At 34.9% G+C, this 12,495-nt stretch overlaps 1 pseudogene; it reads left to right on the forward strand.

Moving 5' to 3' along the window:
* The first annotated feature begins 11,338 nt into the window (after window positions 1-11,338).
* LOC114622702 lies at window positions 11,339-12,282 on the forward strand (annotated as a pseudogene).
* The last annotated feature ends 213 nt before the right edge of the window (window positions 12,283-12,495 follow it).

The raw sequence follows: 12,495 nt of genomic DNA on the forward strand, positions 1-12,495 counted from the left end.
TGTCTACAAATTGAAATGACGTGTTAATCACATCAAAGCTTATATTCTTTCCATTCTCATCTTCTAATTCTTTTGTGTTAGAGTTTATTTGGTGTCTCCCTTGCTTTTTACTAACTGGTAACTGATGTATAATTAATTTGCCTCTTACTTTATAAAATATACTTTAGCCATTTGGGAAATTTTATTTATGTCTATTAACATATTTAAAGGTGTAATTTTATCAACAATTGTACTCAAAATGGAAAACTTAAGTTTTTATTTTCATATACTTGTGAACCTTTTAGAAATTTCCAAAAGTATTAAAAGCAGACACAAAACTTAAAAAGCGTGTGCATTCATTTCATGGTGTTCTCAATGAACTACTAGACATTGCCTGTGATTATTCTACAAACATACATACCAGCTCCCACCGGAGAACAGAAAGCTGGCCATACTGCTTCTGCTAATCGCCCTGTGAATTCTATCAAACACAAGTCTTCTTGCTACAGAGGTGAAAGTGAACACTCCCAAGGAAAGCACAACCTTTACTCTTGCAAGACTTCTGTTTAACCAGGTACAACTGGATCAGACTTTCAGACTCTGTATCTGCCATTGCTAGATGCATCTCCAGCTTTTTTTCAAGAAGAAAGTCTCCATTTAGGACTTTGACCAAGAAATCTGTGGTTTACATAGGTCCATTACTATAACAGTTAATGAAACCACATCATCTGTCTATTTTCCTGGAACCCCTTCCCTTTTACCCAAGCTGCAGAAAAGAAGTCTGCTTCAAGGACGAAAATCCAATCCAGTGTCAGCAGCTTCCCTGTGAAGAGAACTGTCACTTTGTGTCAATTGTAGGAATTTGTGTCAATTTCTGAAATCAGTTCATATTTGCTCCATAGTACATCATTTTGCTCCAGTCTCAAACATCAGAAGATATACTTGAAAATTTATTGAATATGACAGTTCCGTTCTCTAGTGCAGATAAGCAGGAAAGGCAAAGGTGAATATGTTAGGTGCAACAAAAACACCTAACAAAAATGGCCCAGAACTTCAGTGTTTAAAGTTTACTTGGCATCATTATCATTGACTAAAATAAAGTGATCTGTAATTAGCAGATCCTTAAATCTTTTGTCTTCCTATTTATCTTTGGGGTAATATTTGTATAATATATATAATATATGTTTATCTTTTACTTATAACATAGACATGAACACCATGAATACTTGTCATCTAAGTAAAGTGCTCGATTGAGTGATGGTTCTCCTGTCTTACACAAAATAAACTAGGAATCGACCTGCTTTTCTGAGAGCAGAGAGGTTTACATCACACCATTGACTGTCTTTCCCATCTAAGGGAGAGTAAAGACCAAGAAGCAGACTCCTTCCCTGTAAAATGTTACCTCTGTCACTGACTGGATATCTTATTTGGTGTCATAATTTAAACAGCTGAAATGATGTTCAGCTCATTTTCCAAGGTCAGTTCTTTTCTGAAAATTAATATGCAGTCCAAATTGGGAAACTTGAGAGCATCTATCAATCTTAAAATTCTTCTGCCCCCCAAATTTAAGATTTCCTTAGCATCTACATTTGTTTTGCTCTAAAACAGAAGCATGGAAAATTTAGCACACCATACTGTGTCAGTAATATAAGGATTAATACTCAATACATGGAGAATATATGAAGGAATATGTCTTTTACGACATTTCTTTTTATGAGTGAGAAGGGACCTAATAAATTACTTTATTAAATCTCTTCACACAAGTGAAGATAAATGTCATCAAGGGCTTAAGGTCCCATGCACTACATATAATGTACAGTTCTGTCCATCTTCTATATTTCTATATTTTGTCAAAATCATCCAATGGGCTTTACTTCATCATCAAATCTTTTTTTCCCTTAAGACAAAAAATAAAATAATGTATTAGGAAGAAAATGTCTGGTTTCATTTGGTTTCTTTCCCAACGTGGTATATGTGCTGCTGGATTATCCTGCTCTTTTACTCTACGTCAGATAATTGTCCATCCCTAAATCAGGATTGCTGTCGGACTGATTTTTTTTTAATGTTTTAGATTCTTTTCTAATTATTCCTTCTGTTTTTTTTTTCTTGGTATTTGTCTCACGTGTTATGGCCTGGAGAAACTTATTATTCCTCATATGGCATGTAAATAATCTTTGATTAAACACTCTACTATGTGTGAAAAACTCAAAGATTCCACACTGTTAAGTTGTAACTAAATGGTTGAGCACATGTCTAGCATGTTCAAGTCTCTCGGCTCAGTCCCCAGGATCACAATATGAACATTGTCTTAAAGAATTAAAATTACCATTCTGTTACTCTCAAGCCACAGAATTCAATGAGCTCTCAATGCTACGGCTTTTGTCTTTTCATTATCATCTGAACTTTTTCCATTTTAAATACTTTGACTAAACTACATAATTTTTCAACTGAACAATTTTAATAGTCTGCTAACACGATGGCTTTAAAACATTTTTCCTAACATTTTGAAGAAATATATTTAGATGATGACTTACTATAGACATATATAATTAAAATCAAGTGTAAGTTGGTAAAATAAAACTTTTAAAAACTACTCTGGAAATATGTACAATGGTATTCTTTATTCTATTCTCTTCTGTTCCATTATTAAAGAAAAATAACTTTACAACCTTAGCAAGGGTCTGTAATTGAAAGACATCATTTGTGTCCAGCCATGCTTCTTGCTAACGAATTTCCCACACAATATTTGTGCCCCACCTACTGAAATACATAACTCTTAAATCTTTTTTGGTGGGATTGGGGGAAGGGGGTTCTGGATTGTGATTTAACTTATTACTAAGGTAAAGGCAGGGATCTTCCTATGTATGCTACAAGCATACAGATCAACTTATTTCATGCTGTAGCCATTCATGTCTTCCACATATGAACTGTCTCCTTTAATTCTTTGCATTTTCTATTCCTCTAGACTTCGCTCAAAAATCCCTCTGCCCTTTTATAAATAATTTTCTAATTTATTCCCAAACAGATATACTTTAGTTTTATACCTTCTTTGTGTTTTCGTAAACCTACTCAGAACTACACAAAGAACACTGCCCACCAAGTGGTCCTTACTTTGCATGCATAGCCATTCAAGAGTCGGAGTGATTTTGGTCAAATTCATTCAAAATTTCTATGTCTTCGTGTGTTACCAATGAATATTTATGGTTTCATTCATTAAACAAGCTGCCCTATGATTCTTTGCTACCCAGGAAAGGCAGCTTCATTTTCATCTAGAAAGCAGTGAATTATCAGGGACTTGAGTTCCAGCACAACCAACCGGATAATTAAAACACTAGACAAAATGTGGCATAAAAACATTTTCAGCTGCTGGACAGCAGAAAGCTCCACTGTCCAGTGGGTAGTGGAGAGGGAAGGGCTTGTTCTCTAGCTTTCTAGAGAAAGAATCTCTCTGCCAAAGAGAAAGAAGACTAAATAATTTCTTGGGACAGGGCACTAGCGAAGAGGGAATTATTTAGAAAAATCATCTCCCACCTACCTAGGAGCCACTAAGAGGCATAGGCTGAACCTCAGGTCACTACTGATCTGCCTTTGTATTGGATGAAACTATGTCAGCTAGAGTAGATCAAGAGACCAAGAACTGTGAGCAGTACAATTCCCAAAGCTCAGTCAGGTTTTTGGGTGTGCAACTATTAACTATCCATGGCCAAGGTCTTGCTGCATCATGAAATCAGAGGTAAAGGCTATTTTAAACATAGTCTAACAAAACTTTAAAAAAAAAGACCAAACCAAACAAGAGGACCATAAAATAATACTTCATGGAAAAATATAGTTTAACGTTCTTTAAGGAAAAGTAAAAAACAAAACAAAAAAAAACATAAAAACAGTGTTGACTTCACAGCAAAGTGATGAATATCTAATCACAGGCAAAAGAAAATTAGAGCAAAGATGAAAATTAGCAAGCATGCTTTATGATCTAAAGAAAAACATAAACATAATGAATGTGTCATTAAGTAGAATAATTTTAAAAGAACCAATGTAATTTCTAGATCTGAGCAAAACATTGAAAATGGAAAAGTAAGTAATAGGATTACTAGTGAATTAAAGCCTCAAGAAGAGCCAAAATCAGTGACCTAAATATATTAGCATAAAAATATATTCAATTGAAGTCTCAAAAACTATTTGGACTTACATCACCTGTAGATGATACTAAGGAGCTTAATGTATAATGTGTATATTTATAGTCAAAGAAAGGAAGGAGAATAAGGGATGTACAAAGTAAGATTCATGAAAAAACAATAACCAAAATACCTAAATTTGATGAAATGTATTCGAAAGAAAGCCACAGCCAGGAAAATCATAATTTAATTGTGATAGACTTAAAAAAAAAACTTAAAGGACCAAAGGAACTGACTCATGGTCTACATAAAGTACAACAAACATAAGATTTGCTGCAGATTTCTCATCAAGAGCACAGCCAAAGTCAACAAAGCATCATAAAGTGTCAAAACTCAACATACAATTCTAGATTGAGTGAATATTTCTAGGTTAAAAGAACACTGCAAAGATTCACAGGAAGCTAAGAGAATTCACACAAAAGAGACTAACACAAGAGAGATGTTTAAAAATTACTAAATGTCTAGGCAAGCTAAAAGAAAACACATGCTAGGTGATTGCTCAGAGAAACACATTTCACATGACATATATTTGAGTAAATATGAAAGATACTCTTCTTGACTTTAAATTATATTTTAAAAGACAGTGGTTTAAAAACAATATTGCAAAAAACTGGTGAGGAGAAAAATCCATGACAAAACAATGCCAAGGTGGAAAACGAACATTATGTCCTACTTCTGTGGTGAGTCCCTCTCACTAGATGTGAAATGTGCCTATATCATAAAAGATCAATGCAAAAATATTTCTATAGTGCTTGGTCAGATGTGGGCTATACTCCATATTTGTCCTGTATTGTGCTTTTGCTGAGTTCTACAAGAGAAGAAACTTTATTTTTACATTTTAAAATGTTATTTGAAGAAACAAAAGATATAATAGACCTCATGTAACCTACAAACTGAAAAGAAAAGAAAAATATTATTTGGCCAACATTGAGTAATGTTGTTATATGTAAAGGATATAGGCCAATAGTGAAGACAAAATAGAACATGAAAAATTGCTACATTCATTTAAAAGAATGAAAGAGAAGAATAAAGATGGCAAAGATGCAAAAAATGGAAAATAAATCTCAAGAGGACATATCTAAGCTCAAGAACACCGATAATTTCATTAAATATGATCTCAACATTCTAAATGAAGAGCATAGATTGTCACTGAGAGACTCAATCATGTTCTGTGGACAAAACTAAAACACACAGACACTTCTATAGAAAAATAAAAGTATAAAGGAGGTCATATTTTTAAAAAAAAATCCATCAGTCTACCCAATTAGTGCATGCCTTTAATTCTAGCACTCAGTAGGCAGAGGCAGTCAGATCTCGGAGTTCTGTGGCCAGCCTGGTCTACAGAATGAGTTCCAGGACAGCCAAGGCTACACAGAGAAACCTTTTCTTGAAAAAAAAAAACCAAATAAACAACACAAAACTTTTAGTCCATAAATGTATGTTAGTAGTTTAAATGAAATTGTCCCATCTGGCTAAGAATGCTTCCTACAAAATCCAAAGACCATCTAAAAAAAAGCCCACCAACAGCTATGAGAAGCTCTGTTTTAAGCTTTTGGTCAAAATTTTCTGAGTCTCCTAAAAGATTAATTTCTATTGCTATTGCTCTGGCTTTTCTCTCAGATGTGAAAGATAACTCTATATTGCTGAAGACATCATGCACTTCAGATGAAGAGCCCAGGGGTCCCTGAGGTGGAACTGACCTGAATACCCTCTCTCTGAGAATGAGCTTTCATGGAAGGTACCTTGCATTCTTCCAAGGGAAAGAAGCAATCAAAAGTCCTACCCAACTATAGCACCTATAAACCACATCAACAATGAGCATTACATGATAATCATTAAGGTGCAGTAGTGGTACCCATACTTGGGCAGTAACAAATAGATCTCTAACTGGACTTAAGACCCTACCAACAAGAAGGAAATCATGCCTTATAGTGGACACCTAACTAACTATCAAGGGCTAATGAAAGGATTTCATGAGGAGAATCTATAACTACCACTTTACTAAACCAGAATAATGCCTGAAGACATTATAAATATGTCTTCATACTTATACTAGAACATATCCCCCACCTCCTACCAAGGAAACTTCTCTTTAAAGAGACAAATGCAATTTAAAAAAAAATAATAGCCAATCAAAATGCAGAGTTCTAGAGGCAAGTCCCAACTCATATTTCTACAATATAATTCTTGTACCCAAAGCACAAGGATAATTTTGGAAGAGAGGGTACAAAGATTGCACAAAGCAGAAGAACAGGAAGATTTCTGTCAGACAGTGTCAGAAGCTACATACGTCCGTAACTCTTGCCAAAATGACTACCTAAAGTGTGAGCTGAACAAGGGCTACAACAATAGACGTACTAAAGTGGATAAGGAAAAGTTCATGCGAAAGAACTAAAGATGACTAAAAAATGCAGAGAGCAGGAGAAATAGTCTTCCCCATGTGCATGTGTGTGCATGTGCATGAGCATACAGATGTGTGTGTGTGTGTGTGTGTGTGTGTGTCTTATGACAATTTTAAAAGAGACCATGAATTTGGAAAAGATCAAGAAAGAGTATAAGGGAGATTTTGAATAAAGAAAGGGGAAGGAGTAAAATTACTTCAGAAAAATATTAATTACAAAAAAGAAACAACAAAGTAATCCTGAAAAGCCAAATAACACTGTGACTCCAAGTGTGGACTCAACATGGTGATGGCCATTTAAGTACCCACAACAGTAACTACCAGCTGTGTGGGTTAATTACTTTACCTCTGTGTTTCTCCTTCCTCATTTGTAAAATAGAGTAAAGGTAATATTTTTTAAAGAAATCATCATTATGAACAACAGAGGATGTCTGTATCATTATCTACAAAAGTCTTTCTTTAATGAATCATAAATTACTCCCTTTTCAGGAAATACAGTATCATCTCATAATGATGAGACAGTCATCAAGATGATAAATCCTAAACCTCTATGTTAATAAAGAAAACATAAAAAAAACCTTAAGAGCACAGAAAGACATTTTAAAAACCTAAATATTACTGATGATATCACCACTCTTTTGTCAGCAATTCTTAGTTCGAAAGACAGAAAAATCACTTATTATGTAGGTGATCTGAACTAATCTATCAATCACTTTGACCCATTTGACTGTAGGAATAATGCCACATAAATCCTGAGACTACATATCACTCTCAAGTGCACATTGAACTTTTATTTTAATAAATATATTGGGCTATAAACAAATTGCAACAAATTTAAAATTATTAAAATACTACAAGTATTTCTATTCCACAAGTGAATTAAACAAGAAAGCAATAAAGACAGGAAATAAGGATAACTGGAAATTAAATAATATACATTATAATACACAAGTTATTAATTATAGAATATATAATAGTATAGTTTTAAGTGATGATTTTATCAAATGCCAAAATACTTTAAAAAAAAAATACTTTGGGCCAGGCGGTGGTGGCGCACGCCTTTAATCCCAGCACTTGGAAGGCAGAGGCAGGCGGATTTCTGAGTTTGAGGCCAACCTGGGCTACGGAGTGAGCTCCAGGACTACATAGAGAAACCCTGTCTCAAAAAAAAAATACTTTGATGCTGATGAAAATACATCATGCTTCTTACCACAGCAGTGTTTGGTGGTGAAATTTATCACTTTACATGTTCATGTTGTAAAAGGAGAAAATTCTAAATGTAATTACCCTACAAGGAAAAGAAAAAAAGCATAATTAAAAAGGAGAGGTGACGGAAACGAATAATCAATGACTGTGTTCAAAATTATTTATGTGTCTCAGAATCTTTTTTTTCTTTTTTTAAATTGGATATTTTATTTATTTACAATACAGATGTCATCCCCTCTCCCATTTCCCCCTCCCTAAAAATCCCCTATCCCATCCCCCCTCCTCCTTTTTGCTTTTATACCATTTTAATTACAACTGATACCTGGCTTAAAAGATAATTGAATAATAACTAGAAATATAGCTCAGGAAAGATTTGGGACATCTCTCCCCAATTTGGTGGATAATTTCACAATCCAAAAAGCAGTTAAAATTTGAGGATTTTATCTTTCTTTTCCAACCAGTTATGTGTCCATTATCACAGTGAAAGTGTATTTCTAGAGGACAAGAGAAAATAATTGTTATAATGAAAACGACAACAGCACAGATAACTTTAACTGAATGTAAACAAAAATGCTGAAAGAAATTGTACACAATCTAATGTCAAAGGGACATATACTATGTTCATGAATCAGAAGATTCAGAATTTTCAAAGTGGATATACCTCTCCCCCAAGACTAATTCACAGGCCTTTAAAACTCAAAGTTCCAGAAGTCTTAATTCTGGAAACTGTGAAGAATTTTTTTTTAGTCATAAGATAGAAACCTCAAGAGTCTACTCTATAACTACAGTAATCAAGGCACCGTGTAATTAATGATATCACATATTCACAGAGAGGAGTGAAAAGTCACAAATTCAACATATACGGAGTCAATTGTTTTTCAGCAAGAATGTCAAGTCTATCAATGAGAAAGTAGTTTCTAGAAAACACTGAAGAAGCATTAAATGTCCGTTTGTGTATGGAGATGCATGTTTGTACATGTGTGTATGTGTTCGTGTGTGTGTGTGTGTATGTATACATACACACGTGTGCGTACACCAGAGGTTAGTGTCAGAGAGCTTTCTCCTTCACTCTTCACTCTCTATTATATTTTTGAAACAGGGTCCTGCACAGATCCTGATGCTTACTCTTTGGTAACACTGGCCAATGAGGACCAGGGACTTTCTTCTCTCTACCCCCTGTGCAGAAGTTACAAACCTAGACTGTTGTGTGTACCTGTTTATGTGAGTACTGACGACCAAATCCAGATGCTCTCAGTTATGTAGCAAGCACTTTAGTGGATGAGCCACCTCACCAGCCCCAGACATCCATTTTCAAAATTGAAACTTTGCCAGCTAATGCCATGTACACAATTTTGTTTGAAACAGACCTAGGAATAAATAATTCTAAAACTCATGAGAATAATAAAGCAAAACTTTTTGATTTAGAGACAGTCAACAATATCATAGAATATTGCCAAATGAGTCTTGAAAGAAAAAATATGAATCACAAGGGCTAAGAACTTTTGATTTTAGAAGACATTGAAAGTCAATCATACACTAGGACAAATTATTTATATTATGATACGACAAAGGACTTGGGGCCGAGAATATATGAAAACCATAGCTCAGTATGAAGAAGAAAACAAGCTTCAAAAATTGGTATAAAACACAGATTTCGGTGAAGGAACCTAAACAACTATTAAACTTGTGAAGAAATGATTGTCTTTACTAGTCATTGGGGAAATACACATTACAATTAAATTATACAACAGTACAGTTTGCTAACGTGGTTGAAATTTAAATGATTGACTACTTTAGAAATTTGGAGCAACTAGAACTTTCACGAAGTACTTGTAAGAACACAAAATGGCACAGTCACTTTGAAGTCATTTTTGTCAAGTTAAATTTGCATTTATCATAATGCAGTATTTTCACTCCTAAGTATTTGTTCCTAAGAGAAATGAAACATATGTCTACATAAAGACTGGTTTAAAAAATTCACAGCAGCTTGATTCATTATAGTCTAAGCCTAGAGACAATCCAAGTGTCGATCCACAGTTTGTATGTGGATAAACAAACTGTGTGCTAGTCTTACAGTGAAGTACCACTCAGTAGTAAAATGGAATAAATTCCTGAAATGAAACACAGATGAATCTCAAAAACATGCTACTGAGTAGAGAAGGCCAGATATAGAAGAGTGTACACTGTGTAATCCATGTACACAGAATACTATAAGCAGAATGCAAAGCAAAGGTTGCCAGGGCTGGGAATTAGCACAGCGTGGGTATACCTGCTATCTTTCTGAGATGGTGGAAGTACTCTGGGAGATGATTGTAGTTGAGTTTGCTCAGATGGAAAAGTTTATCAAATTTCATCAATTTTGAACATTTAAAAATGAGAGCATTTATTATATATGAATTACACCTCAGTAAAGTTAAAATGGTAAAAGATACTTAACCGTGTCTTTATAGTTTAGTATCTTCTCCTTCCAGTACCACCTTGAAAACACTAGGCATATAGTCAGTCATACATTCTCAGCTACTAAACTATTATAGTGTTTGGCAGACTGTCATGTAAACAGTAAATGTTAGATGAGCAAAAGACTCAAACATCTGAATAAATAAGAAGATGATACTGAATATTGTCAGAAACATATAAGCCATTTAAAGACTGGACCAGTGAGATTGTCAGGATAAAGGCATTTCACACCCTCTTATGCATACTTGATGATCTAAGTCCAATTCTCAGAACCCATGGAAAAGTGGAAGTATAAAAATGACTCCATGAAATTGTCATCTGAACTTAGATCTAGAACAACTCCTTGTTTGAAGATTTTAAGAACCTACCATGACATCATTCCCGATAGTCCACCTTTGAAACTAATAATTTTGCATATGGGATTCCTAGCAGTCTGGAGGTCGAGGCAAGAGAATCAGAAGCACGAGGCCAACAGCTGCTACAGTGAGTCCAAACCCCAGACTAAGCAACATTAGATCCTGTCACCAAAAAACACAAAAGCTACAGCAAAAAATAGCAATGACAAAAAAATATTCTTGATGAAAGGAATGCTTTCCCAAGATTTCAGATTTCCATTTTTAAATCCAAATATATCTATAAAGGATTAAGTCAATGAATCATTAACACCACTCAATAGCAATACTTCAATGGTACTTAAATTTCTAATAAGTAGAGATCAGACTAGTAAGAAGGTTTGACCTTCTGATGTGAGGAAGAGAGAAAAGAGAAACTTTATGAGGGGTACCACTGGAAAAAAATTAGTCTGGGTAATGGGTCTTGGATGACCTAAAAGATGACAAGGAATTCTCTGTGTTTGCATAGTCAGTGGTGTGTTAAAAGGAATGTAAGTAGTACCAAGGGGAACGAGAAAATATCTTGTGATCCTTTGTAATTTCTTCCCTAGAGCAAGCAGTAGACTAAATCAGTCTGTCTCTTGGAACATTCCAGAAGATGATTCTCTGGGACAATGGCCAACACAAGAACCATCTGTTTGGGAAGTTAGAATGTAATGCTTCTCAAACTCGTCTTTCTTTTCTCCCCAAACCCTACTTCCAAACTGGCACAGGCTCTTGACACCTCCATGAGGTTCGGGTAAATTGATAATAAATTGTATGGGAACTTAATTGACACTAAGCAAGTAAAATAAGCATTGCATCTTACAAAATATTTCTTTTCTTCCAGAACGTCCATACCAATTGGAAAGCACAAAGATGGAAGATTTAATGCAGTTAGAACTTTGGATGGAGTGGCTGAGAAAATGCATTAAATCACACTTCACATTCTTCCCCAAAGTCATCAGAAAGCTGTGTTCCTAAGCAATGTGGCAGTTGGGCAGGGCCATGGACCATTTCTGGAAATTTGGCTGTGTGTTCCTGAGTTGGCAAAGGCAATGAAAGGCCCTTTCACAATACATTCATCTTCCCCTCTTGCCTGGTTTGATTACTACTGATGTTGACTGAATAGTGGAGGTGTTCTCTGTTTGGGACTTGGGGCACTCTACCAAGAAGACAAAGAGGAAGTGTGTAAATAGTTTGGGATGTGTAAAATCACTGTGGTCTCACTTAATTTCACCTACAGTAACTGAGAACAGCCAGTGGGTATTTCCTTCAAAATAATTACTGTTTTTTTAAAAAGCCTCCATTGCAATCAAAGAACAAGGAAAAAAACAAACAAAAAACCTTATGCCTTAGAAAAATAATAACGGGAATTTCTGTAATGACCCTCCTGCTGATGCACTTAAAATAACGTTCGCTTCATGTCAGTGTGCTTTCAGTTGGGTCAAGCTGGTAGCCAGGTTCATTGGACATTGGCTGTAAAATTTGAGTCTTAAAGGAAGATTGAAGTCGTGGCAGGTCCAGAAACTGATGACCAATTCCACTTCACTGGTATTTCAAAAAATCTTTCAAATCTTATTCTTTCACGGGCAGAATGAATTGTGTCCTGGCCACATACAGAGGCATTGTTTTCTTAGTCATACACTTCATGTTAAGGCTTTAAAAGCTACCAGCTGTGAAAACAACATAAATGGATTCTAAAGTGTCTAACCTCACCTGTTAAGGCTCACGCCCAAAGCAGCTGATGTCAACTCATCATGTAAATACTCAATTTGCACAATTATCAGCCTGGAAGAAAACTGTCAACGTATTCATATTTATTTTCAATATCATGAAAAGTTTTTGAAAGCTTGGCAACATAGCAGAATTAGAAGCACAAATATGGTATCTTTGAGATGTTAGG

The sequence above is a fragment of the Grammomys surdaster genome, unplaced genomic scaffold (genome assembly GCF_004785775.1).
Source record: "Grammomys surdaster isolate TR1022 unplaced genomic scaffold, NIH_TR_1.0 191, whole genome shotgun sequence".
In the NCBI taxonomy this organism is placed as follows: domain Eukaryota; kingdom Metazoa; phylum Chordata; class Mammalia; order Rodentia; family Muridae; genus Grammomys; species Grammomys surdaster.